This window comes from Lactuca sativa, chromosome 5, assembly GCF_002870075.4.
Source record: "Lactuca sativa cultivar Salinas chromosome 5, Lsat_Salinas_v11, whole genome shotgun sequence".
NCBI lineage: Eukaryota > Viridiplantae > Streptophyta > Magnoliopsida > Asterales > Asteraceae > Lactuca > Lactuca sativa.
In genome coordinates this window covers 114,440,407-114,453,895 of record NC_056627.2, presented here as the reverse complement: position 1 = coordinate 114,453,895, position 13,489 = coordinate 114,440,407, and positions in this window count along the sequence as shown.

Below are 13,489 nucleotides of genomic sequence, written 5' to 3'. Positions count from 1 at the left end.
TCTTGAACAAGTATAAGTATAAGAAACAACAAGAACGCAATAATAATAACAAACCAAAAAACAAAGTTAAGAACTCAACAGCTTGAATCAATCGTGTTGAATGAATAAATAAAATCCTTAGAAGAGCTCGATTAAGAACATCAACTGTAAAGGATTGGAAGATTACAAGAGAGCAATATCGTAGAACTCTGGAATGTAAAAACTGAAATCTTGAATCTTAACCTAATATGCATGTAAGCGATAACTTATATACTATACATAAAAGGCTCTCGGTTGGACAGGCCCAAACCGGAGAATACAAGGCTAATCTACGAGCCCAAAAGACGCAACATAAAACAGAACTTCAGCCCAACACATATATATGAACATAAGTGTATAAGTATAGTTTTGTTCAAGAAGGTAAAAGTAATGGTTTTGTAAAATATCTAATAGTTTTGAACAATAATTAAGATTGACTTGATGTCATTTTAATAAACATTTCAAAACTAACATATTTGTTATCAAGGTATTTTAAGATAGAAAACCATTTCATGTATCACATTTTGAAGTATGTGAAATCTACTGGGTGAAAACACAGTTATAAAATACATAAGATTGATTTAATAACATATTGTTTTCTACTTGTATTCCCCCCCCCCCCATTAAAGCATTTAAAATCATTTAAAACATTGATTAAGGGGTATGAACTCACCTATAGATGGTGGTTTGGATGAACTGAACAACGTAGGATTGTTAGGTGTCAAGTGAGGACTTGCACACACACTATGATCCTAATGAACATATAATCACACATATATGTAACCAATTAGTCTCAAATTACTAATTGATAATGTTAAGACATCCTAGAACACAATAAACACTTTATATAAGTGTTATAAGCCCTAAGAATTGCATCTAGGTTGCTGTGGGACAAGGCACTTGGGTTTAGGGTTCCTAAGGACCCCATACTTGAGTTTACTCTCCATATAACCCCACACAAGGAGTTTACGGTCGTAAACTCTTGATTTTACGGCCGTGAACTCCAAGGATTAATGTCCTTTGTTGTTTTGAGGTGCTAAATGATTCCTGGAAGCATTCCAACTTGGTGGGTTAATTCATGGAAGGGTTTAGGGCATAATTACACTCCTTTGAGGAGTTTACGGCCCCAAGGCCAATTCCTTTGGAGTTTACTACCGTAAACTTTCATGGAAGGGTGTTTTTGATGCTTTCAAGTCTCATACACATGTAGGATGGGTTCTAGACTTTTACCTAAAGCAAATGAAGGCCTTAGGCACACTTTGGTGCCCTTCATTCATGTTTACGGCCCAAGAACCATATTAGGGCCGTAATCTCTCTTTGAGAGGGGGTTTTGATGTTTTAAAGTCCCTCAAATAGCTAGGAGTAATTCTAGGTAATTGTCCAAGGCTTTAGGAGTGCCAAAAGCACTCTTTAGTCCATGTTTTTGGAGTTCACGGTCCAAGATCTTCTTGGGCCGTGAACACCAAAACTTTGGTGTTTCATTGATGTTTTCTTGTCCCAATTACACCTATATACAAGCCTAAGGTAGTAACATATCACGGGGGAAAGGCTAGGCATTGTTTAAGGAGTTTACCACCCAAGAACACCTTGGGGAGTAAACTCCTAAATCTAGTTATTTAGCTATTTAATCCATGTTATAAACACATTCAGATTTCTATTTATAGTCCGGAGATTTTTGGCAGAAAATATTTTATTCCCGGAATGATCTCTAATACAATAGAGTGTTGGAATAACAGTGTTGCATAAAACCCTAGTGTATCCACTCTCCTGATATCTCCTGAAGTGTAAACCCTGAATTATTCAAACTTATATGGAAAAGTCTGAAAATTTGCTATGACTGCTATAACTTCTATTGATGTGATATTGTTTGTTCATAATTGAAATTTCGGGTTGTCACAACCTGATCCCTTAGTCCTTCACTTGACTCACACATACATGTGAATAAGGACTTAGTGTTAATTTCCAAAAGATTAAAATTCTCATTCATCACACAGTACCAGTTGCATGATTCCAAGTTTCTATCCGACTGAAACTTGGGTGATGAGAATCTTTCCTTATTTGGTAAATTATGACACTACAACAAATGAAAGAATCAAATCCATTTTCCAATATTGCTATCAATGAAATTATATAAACGACAATTTTTCATAATATCCAACTGAAACTTGGGTGATGAGAATCTTTCATTATTTGGTAAATTATGACACTACAACAAATGAAAGAATCAAATCCATTTTCCAATATTGTTATTAATGAAATTATATAAACAACAATTTTTCACAAATGCCATTGTAAAGATATTTAAAATAAACAAAACGAAAAATTTTCTTTTATTTTAAAACTTGCGGAAAAAATTATCCTTACAGTGCAATTCCATATGAAAAACATGTTGTTATCTATTCCTAAGCAATATATCATAACTCTTAAGCAGCAGCTCAAAATTGTGATCATCGAACTATGCGATCGAAATCCATCTATTCGTGATCAGACTCAGCTTAATCTTTCTTTAAGCTTCCTTAATTTTCTTTGATTCTACAAAACATCAAAATGTAAGTACATTACATCATGTATTAAGAATCTACAAATAAGAACTTAATAGATTTAGATAGTGGACTTTACATGAAGTAGAGTCAAACCTTTTTTTGACTTTACCATCCTCATGATCTTTCAGGTAAAATGGGCAGCTTCGCAACCAATGTCCCTTCTCTTGGCAATAGAAACATATGGACTCTTTGGAAATGGTGCACGAGACTATCTAAGGATTAGCCTTTCTCTTTACCATTAGGTCAACTGACTTGATCATGGCCGATCCCTTTCCATTGGGAAGAGAAAGCTTTTCTGGACTTCCAATGTCACCATTGTCGATGTCCAAATAGGTTTGGGAAGTAGATCTTCCAATCAGATTTGCTTTACCAGTGCTCCAAATTATTGCTGATTTTAGCAGCAACAAGCAAATAGGTAAGATCATTAAGGGTCAAGTCATGGTCTTTCACATAGTAGTCCTTAAAGAACTCACTATATAACTTGGGAATTGATTGAAGAACCCAGTCAACAGTCAGCTTCCTAAAGACTTTGACACCCAACTCTCCCGACTTGCCAATATGTGACTTAATCTCCAAGATATAAGCACATATAGACTTTGCTTGCCAAATAGGGATTGAGTGACCTTGAACTTATGGGCCAGGGATAATTATTGGAGGAGGTGGAGGAAGTGAAGTATGATGTCTAATCCTATTAATGCACAACAAAGGGATTGATCTTTCACCTTGATTGCCATTTGGGATATCATCTTCTTTAGGAAAGCTCTATCCAAAAGAATGAGGAAGACCATAGTTGTCTTAACTTAGACATCTATGAGGGAGAAATTCAAGTTTCAGTTGATTTAAGTCCTCAACATAACACCCAATATGAAATATTAAGGCTAGGACCCAACAAACTATTTTATAACTTGGAAGAGGGATGCTGTAATCCAAGCTACAAAATATTTGACGGTAGGTAAATGACGATTTAACAATTTCCACCATGAAAAACAAAATAAATTATTAAGTATTAATTGGATTTGAAACTCCTAGATCTTTTGAGATTCATTGAGCTTTTAATGACATGTTTAAATCTCGATTGTGCCATCTCAAGTTTGTGACTGGGATGCCGAGGATCATAAACAAGGTGTGAATAACCATGAAAATTGACTTGGTACCCTTAATTTTATCACCCAATCGTTGTGTCGGTTAACCACACGCGCTCCACCGATCTATGATAAAACTTAAGTCATCCATTGCCACACATTGTCAGTCCCATGTTAGTGTGCTGGTTAACCACACACGCTCCTCTAACGACTTAACAAAGGTGCAAAGTGTAATTTCATGGGTTAGCACCATTTCACATTTTCCTAAGTAACTAAGATTATGAATTTATAAGAGTTAAGTTACTTAGTATTTATCATTATACTTTTAATGAAAGGATAATTAGAGTCCTATCCTACCCGTTCGGCTAACGATCCTCCACCAGTCAAGGAAGCGGTGGGTGAGAGTGGACACCCATTAAACTGCCATTTTATAGGCAATAACCTTATACCCCCCTTATAGGTTGGCTTCATGAATGAGGCCTATTAACTGTAAGATTGACTTTACTCTTATACATATATATATATATATATATATATATATATATATATATATATATATATATATATATAATGATTAACTTTTAATATTATAATAGTATTAGGTTGAATTTTAAACTTTTAAAAATCTTAGGTTTAATTTGGAATTAAAGTATACATGGGGAGGTAACTTTGCAAATTCCAAAACTTGAGCGCAAGTTTTGATACTTTTTAAAACTCTTAGATTTTCATAACCTGTGAGTTTAATTAAGGTTTTAAAACTCTTTAATGAAGAGACTCTTGAACATCCATAACATGAGGACAATTTATGGAGTTAATAAAACTATTTATGACAAAAACACTCTTCATGTTTCTTAACCTATGGTTTTAATAACTTTTTAATGAGACTTTTCATATAACTTGTGACAACCCGAAATTTATTCCGTCATTTTTAACCCCTTCTTCCGTTAATAAGCCTTGCTTTATTAAACTGTCCGTTAACCTTTTGGACTGGTTAATTAATTTGGGACTTTTACAATGACTTGGTAAGGGTTGGAACAAATTAGAAACACCCTCATTAATCCCTTGAAAAAATTTAGTTTCAACCAAGTTAAAATACGACCATTTAATTGGGTGCGACCAAAAGCCCCGTTTAACGGCAGTGTCGGGTAGATTTTCACTGAGCCCCAACTCAAACCCCTATATAAGGGTGAGTGGAAGTCCATTTGAGACTTTCCACTCTCTCTCTACACTCTCTCTCTACAACTTGTTTTCGAGCCAAAAACGTCCATTCCGAGCACCAAACTAGTAAGTAATATATCCTAACTTGTTGTATAGCTTAGTTATCATGCCAATTCGTTTTTAAGACATCAAATAGGGGCCAAGTTATGTGTTTACAGCCCAAGAAAACTCTTGGACCGTGAACACCCTTAAGTGGGGTTTTTAAGCCCCAAAACCCCTCTAAACTACCCCTAGGGCTTAGATATGACTTGTGGACTTACACCTTCAAGATTAGAACACCAAAACCTTAGGATATGGAGAGTAAACATGAGTTTACAGCCCATAAACACTCTTGGACCGTAAACCCCTCTTCATAGGCCGTGAACACTTTTTAATGTGTTAGAAATGCCCTCAAACACCTCCTATGGCCTTGGAAAATGTCTAGAAGCAACCCCCAGTGTAGTAAAGACATTAAACATCAATTAAACCAAGGAAATAGGAGTTTACGGCCGTAAACCCCCCTAGAATTGGTCAATGGGCCGTAAACTCCCAAAAGGTCGCCAAATGATGCCCTAACTCCCCCATTTGACTTGGAATAATGCTTAGAACTTTATACTCCATCATTTAAGGCTTAGATCTATGAAGGAAATGACCAAGTGAGAGTTTACGACCGTAAACTCCTTGTTTAGGGTCGTGAACTCCTTAAATGGTCCATTTGTTGCCTTAAACCCATTCATATGCCTTATATTTGGACCTAGCCTAATTCTATGAGTGAGATAAGACCATTTAGCATCCTAGAACACCCCCACCATGAGTTTATGGCCGTAAACTCATGGGGAGTTGGTCTTAGGGCCATGAACTCTATAAAGAGTTTACTCTTGAGGAGTAAACTCCCTATCTAGGCCATACATACCCTTAGATGTTACCCGGGACACCCCTAGCACTTAATCAAAGTGTTTTTCGCACTTAGGATGTGTATACGTGTTTAATTAGTATTTTATTTACTAATTGTATGTAAACATATGTCATCATATGTTAATAGGTCACTAAGTGTGTTCAAGTCTTTACTTGACACCGAGCACCCAACCGGCACCTTCGTTCGATCCACTTACAACAGGTGAGTTCATACCCCTGAATCAACCTTTTAAATGTTTTTACATGCTTTTATGGGGAGGGGGAATACAAGTTAAAACATGCCAGTTATCATATCAATCACATGTGATTGATAACCCGCATGCACAAGGATGTATTACACTGTTAACTATTTTACCAAGTATGATACTGTAAATGGTTTTCTAAAACGTCTTTACTTGTTCAAAGCTTTTCTCAAATTGACTCTTGCGCTGTATGTTTTATTTCAGATTTAGTTACTGCAGTCTTTTAAACAAAGGATTTATTTACCTATAATGTTTTATCAAAGTTTCATTTAAAACTTGTTTATGAAAGATTTTCAAAGGATTTCTAAAGGTTTTCAAACTTATTTTACAAAAGAATACCAAGTCGTGATTTTCTTAAGTATAAAGGTTTTCCAAAGTTTTCATCAAAGTTTTCTTCCATGTTTTTAAACTCCTACTTTGTTAGATACTACTGCTTCGTTATACTTCTACATAGTTAATGCTCCTACTTAGTTAAATACTACTACTTTGTTAACGCTTTTACTTGTGATACGCATCTACTTATTAACGCTTCTACTTTGTGATACGCTTCTACTTGTTAATGCTTCTACTTAGTGATACCCTCGTACTTGTTAACGCTTTTACTTCGTGATACACTTCTGCTTGTTAACGCTTCTACTTCGTGATAGCTTCTACTTGTTAACGCTTCTACTTCGTGAAACACTTCTACTTCAATAGACACTTCAACTTCGTTAACTGCTTCTACTTGGTTAAATGTATGCATGTACTTGTATAGTTATATAAATAATGTTTAAAGGACTTAGGAAGACCAGTTCGCCCTATTTCCTTTTCCTTGTTGGGATGTGGTCTGGTGGGATCGGATATCCGTCCGAAGGTCGTTTGATCATTAATTATATATTATGTATACAGGTATAGACATATAGGTTTACGTCGGTCAGTATATTTGTGAGTCTCTATCATTAGTCCAATATTTACATCAGAACTCACTACACGAGATGCATCTTCAGGACACGGCCTTCTCCGTTGTATAGTTAGTAACCAGACACTCCTGTAGGGAGAGCGGGCATTGTGTGTATAGATCTATACGGGATTGACACCCCCACACCCAGACTGCTAGCTACAGTCCACAACCTACCAAGCCAAGGGGTGACAAATGTTACATTCTTTCCGACGCTTGCAGGGCGTCAAGTTCTCTAGTGTCTATCAGTATGGTTACGAGTATCTTGGGGTTACCTTATAATTCATGGCCTTAAGGTAACGAGATTTAACACTGTATTCACTATTTTTAGAACTTGCTAGACGTATCATTCAATTGATATTGTATGGGGTCTGTGTTCACTGTCTTTAGACCTTGCTAGATGTATCGTTCATTTGATACTGTCTGGGGTCTGTATTCACTGTTTTTAGACCTTGCTAGACGTATCATTCATTTGATACTGTCTGGGGTCTGTGTCTCCTTTTGTTAGACTGAGCCAGGCGTGTCGTTCACTCGATACTCTCCTGGAGTCGATGATTTCTTTTTCCTTAGTCAGCAGTATTTCCTGCTGAGGCATATGCTATTTTCCCTAATGTTTTTACTTGTGATATCCTTCTACTTCCTTTAAAATCAAATACTATATTTGGGTAATGATAGTATTTCAGGGAAAATTCTCTTTAAAACATAACACTGTCGGGTCTTGGTAGAAGATTGCTTTTATTTAGAAAATATAGGATTTTCTGGAAAGGACTCTAATACACCGTTGATTCTAAACTACTACTTTTATAAAATTATTTTCAATAAAATGCTTGCTTACACAAATGACACTAAATACTTATGAACTCACCAGCATTTATAAAAATGCTGATACTTGCTTTCAAAATAACTTGTATTCTTTGGTCAGCAATAGATAGGTACATCCCAGGAGCTTTTGGTGAAGACAGTTAGTACCAATCTGCACCTATATTATTACTTGTATTACTTTGATATTTCTATGTAATGTAAACTATGTAAAACTATTACTATTAATGCAATGGTTGTTGTACTTTGATTACTATACTGCATATGTTGTGATACTTGACATGACGTCATCCACCCCAGAACGTTTCCGCCGTTCCGGTTTTGGGGTGTGACATAACTTGAGGACAAGTTACAAAAACAAATATTATGAATAACTTTTAGATCAATTTGGATCAAAAACAACTATCACAAACATATATAGCAATATTCATAATCTTGATTTGAACTCATATGAACAAGACAATTCAAATCAAACAATTTTCATGTAATTAGCCTAACCATTAAACTAATACGAAACATGAAACTTTTGATAATTATATTTTGAATTGGATTAGAATGATCATTACCACATGAAAAACAGGTTTATACGTTCAAAAACACCTTCTGGTAATGTTCCTAGTCCAATTTCAGCCAAAAAACTCGAAGGTAAGCTGTCAGGGACTTCAACTCGTCGAGTTCTATAGAGAACTCGTTCAGTTCATGCTACAAACCATGAAGCCCTCGAGTTTATAGAAAAAAGTCATCGATTTTTTAGTCTGGAGAGATTCGAGGCTTTGAAAAACAAGTTGCATCAAGTATAATCGAAAACAGCCCTAAGCTCTAATACCACTGTTGGGTTTTGAGCATTCTAACACTCCTAAGGTGTTCATGTAACCCTAACTACCTTCGATCTATGTTTTCACTAATTATACATGCAATGGTGTTTCCAAGGTATTAAACCTATAACTAGCATACAATTGTCATACACTACACAAGAATCTAGTTAGGATAACATACCTTATCTTGGAAGCTTGAAGTCTTGATGTATCTAGCATTAAGAGCTTAGCCCTAATAGTGTGGAAGCCTCAAGTGGAATCACAACACATCATGAACAAAGGATGAACTTGAGAAACAATCTCCATACACCCAAAATCACCATGAACTCCAAGAATACACATGTATCTTACAAGTCTATCACAAGTGGCGATTTTGGTTATTAATGGATGTATTTATATGTGGGATTTATAGGGTCATGGATATAACCCAAATCCATACCCATGGGTCTTATGATCCATAGTTCATGTGGCCCAACTATTTATGTATCCATACATAAACTTAGTCCAACATGGATCATAAGCCCAACACATATAAATATAACTAGTTAACATAATTAGTCCCCATAGATTTAATTAGTCTTTTTTGATCACCAAATTAATCTCCAAATTAATTTTTGATCAATACTAATTAACTCATATGATTTCATATTAATATATTATAACTTATAATATATTAACAAATCATATATAACATCTTCTCTCAAAAGTCCACCCTAACAAATTGTCCTGATGATATGCAACCCAAATGGACCATGCTACTCTCGGGTCAAGTACATACCAATAATAGTTATGGGCTTAGACATCTAATCCAACAATTTGTGTGTATGAGATCCACCAAACCTTCACCTCTTTCACAAGATACAGTGAAAGGTGATTTTGTTATCTTGCCCAAAAGACAGGATTCACATTCATCATCTGGCCTTAAGTCAAATGATTCCGACACTCCGTCCTTCTAGAGTTGGGCGATGTGTTTGTTAATGTGTTGAAGACGACAATGGCAGAAGCATGGCTTGTCTAAAACATAAGAGGAATCAATATGAAATACATTATTACCTAAGCTATCAACACATATCACAGTTTCATACACACCATTACAAGGCAAAGCTTCAAACATAAAAATACCATTTTTATAAACCAATATCAAACCATTCATATCAGTAAATGAATATCGAAAACCTTGTCTAGCTCATTTAGGGAAGATGCATAAATTGCTTTATGTGATAAATGATTTGTGATGCTTTATGATGTCATTATTTGATCGGATCTATGGTTTGTTGCCAACGGATTTGGAAATTTTATCTGTTCAGATTTCTAAACATTTAATTACGATATTAGAACTGGCATGTAACTTTTCGGAGTAATAAGGAGGAATACGCGTCTAAATCTTATCTATCCATATTCTCGTCTCGATACACTGAACGCATGCTTCCGTGAACATAACAACTTGGTGAAGACTCGTAGTGAATTGAATAAATGGAGGAAATGAGAAGGCTTACGATAGTGAATGATACCTATCAGAAGATATCATAAGAGTGGTATCTTGCTTTTAGAATATGTCTGATAAAATAATTTTACCTATCGGAAGATATCGTAAGAGGAATATGGTACGTACGAATGTACACATTTGATTGGCGGGATGATAGAACGATTGGTGTAATTCGTAAATTTGTCCTATCGTCTGGTGTTTTCATCACCAACCGAGTTAAGGCGAAATTGTTGTTGAAGATATGCATGGAAATCCTAGTAGAGTCTAGGGAAATATTTATTATTATTTAGACACATTCGTATGTGTTAAATTGTTTTGTGCTTATAAGAAATAAGAACTTGGGGACTGCGAGACAATACTTGGGATGAGTATGAGTAGGTGTGGATGGTAGTAGAGGTATATACTATAGGAAACATTTGATTCACGCTTGGATCAAGGAAAATAACAAGGTTACCAAGTCGCTAGTAATTGATTATGTTTTGTTCATGTATGTGATGGGTTTTGAGCATTCTAACACGTCCTAAGTGTACATGCAACCCTAATAAACCTTGGATCTATGGTTGTCTAAATACATGAAAATTTTGATTTCCAAGGTTCATAATCATATCTAGCATACATGGGAACTTTAATCCTAGAAGGATAACTAGAAATACATACCTTGTAGTTGATTTTGATTCCTTGAAACCTTGAGAGCCTAGCACCCCAAGTGTGATGCCTCAAATGCTTCACACAACACCAAGTGCCTTTGGAATGACCATTGAGATAATACACACACTTCTAAAATCAGCCTAGCCCTTACTTCTCCTTGTGTAGCCGATTTTGGTGGATAGTATGCTCCTTATATAGAGTGACACATCTAGGGTTATACCATGTAAACCCTAATGTGTCATGACTCTTCATTTCCATGACCCATGGGTTTGTAACTCCCATGGAGCATCCATGGAGCATCCTATAGCTTTAACCCAACTTGATAATCCATGGAGCTTCTTAGCCCACTATACAAGTTATGGATGATTTACATAATCAACCCATATATTTAATTAGTTATCTTTTGATCACTTAATTAATTCCAAATTAATTCTTGATCAATACTAATTAAATAATACTATTAATATATTAGAACTTATAATATATTAATAAACCACAAGTGTTATTTCTCTCATTTAGTCTATCCAAATGCATGATGCCATGCAACCCAAAATGGACCATGCCGGTCGGGTCAAGTACATACCATAAGTAGTTATGGACTTAGACACCTTATCCAACAATCTCCCACTTGGATAAGTCTAATAACTATAACTGCAACTATGACTTCAGGAACCGATCAGCAATCGTAGCTCTTTCAAGGTCTCTCGGAACTGAGAAGATGATGATACGCCATTTAAGATAAGTGATCATATAATCCTCTGTTCTAGATATCAGCCGGACAAATACATGGAACAATGTATTACTTATTGTCCAGCAGTTTGTTTCCCGATTTCCGATTTGTTTGACAAAGAACTTAATTGAACATGTCAACTTAGTTCTGATCGGGCCCGGCACATAGGTCAAAAAAAATCATCGAAGGGCCCAGATATCAGCTTCTAATCCAAGAAGGAACAGATAAACTTCGACTCATATGTTTGTTCTACCACTCATTGAATTTTACACAAGAGCACGTTTTATAACATCGAGTTACCAATGCGTTTTCGTACAATCAATGCATAACCAACTCATAAGTAACAAATCACATCTCTAGGTTTAAAGACTTATATGATATTACCATCTCACGATCACTTGTGATAAATTCCATGAAGTGATTCCAGTGAGCGTGGGTTGAGTCCAATGCTCAGAACATGTGAGCACTCATGATTGTTGTAGCCATGTCCAACATCTTAGACCTCTGCAACCAATCTTGACAGTCTTGATTCATACCTACTTCCGACATATGATCGACTGTGGAGGTTCGAATAATATGATATACCAAACATAATTATTTTGGAAGTCAAAACATGCAAAAGAAATATAGTAAACGATTAATAAGAGATAGCAACACTTTACTCATAAATAAAATACCTTTTATTCATCATCTAATGTTAATTACACTTTACAAATTTCGAGGTTATCTAACTACTAAATCTAATATCATCCTTCAGCCCTATGCTCTGAGCATGTTGGAGATGCTTAACCCAAGTCAGTCCCTTCATGAGGGGATCTGCTGGATTCTCATCCGATGATACCCTCTTTGCTACGAGGAGTCCTTCTATTCAATGTCTGATGAAATGGTATTTTCTGTTGATGTGTCTGGATCTCATGTGATCCCCTGGTTCCTTGGCTAAGGCAACATCACTTTCATTATCACATAAAATTTCCATTGGCTACTTAATATGTGGTACAACTCCAAGGTCTCCAATGAAGCTCTTTAGCCATATCGCCTCCTTTGCTGCCTCGCTCGTTGCTATATACTCTGATTCGTAAGTTGAATCAGCCACTGTTTCTTGCTTGGAACTCTTCCAAGAAATTGCTCCCCCGTTTAAGGTTAAGACCCAGCCTGACTGAGAGTGGAAATTATCCCTATCATTCTGAAAGCTAGCATCACTATACCCTACAACTCTCAAGTCATCACTCCCATCGAGGGTAAGGACCCAATCCTTAGTCCTCCGTAGGTACTTGAGGATATTCTGTGACAACCCGAAATTCTTTCTGTCATTGTAACCCGTTCCGTTAATACATTCGTCGTTTTCAATTTCGTTTCCGTTTACGTCATTAAATTAAGTCATAAATGTGGGACTTCTATTATGACTTAATGGGTGTCCTAACGTGTTTAGAACTCATATTACCATCCCATTCTAGTAATCGGAATATTTTTAGAATCGACTATATCGGATTACGGTAACTTAATCGAGTGCGACCAAAAGCCTCGTCTAACGTCAGTATCGGGTAGAATTCCACCGTGTCCAAAACTTGAACCATATATAAAGTTCAAAAGGCTTCCATTTGAAGCTTTTTCACCCTCTCTCTGCTCTCTCTCTCTCTCTAACCTCTCTCCTCAAGTCCAAGTTCTTGATTCAAAATCACTCATCTCAAGCCCCAAATCATCAAGGTAACTATCCTAGCTCCTAGTATAACACCTTTGGCCTTCAAATTCGTGAATTATATGAGAAATAGGACCATAAACATGTGTTTATGGCCCTGGAACATCCTTAGTCCGTGAACACATGTAATCGGGGTTTTTGAACCATAAAACCCTTCCAAACCTCATTTGGAACTTAGATATGACTTAGGGGCTTACCAAATTGGACTTAGAATACCTTTAACTCATCATTTAGGGTATAACCATGAGTTTACGGCCCAAGCACATGCTTGGACCGTAAACACCTATTCATAGGGAGTAAACTCAATTTTAAGTGTTAAGATGCCACTTAAACACACCATAAGCCTTGGAATAAAGTCTAG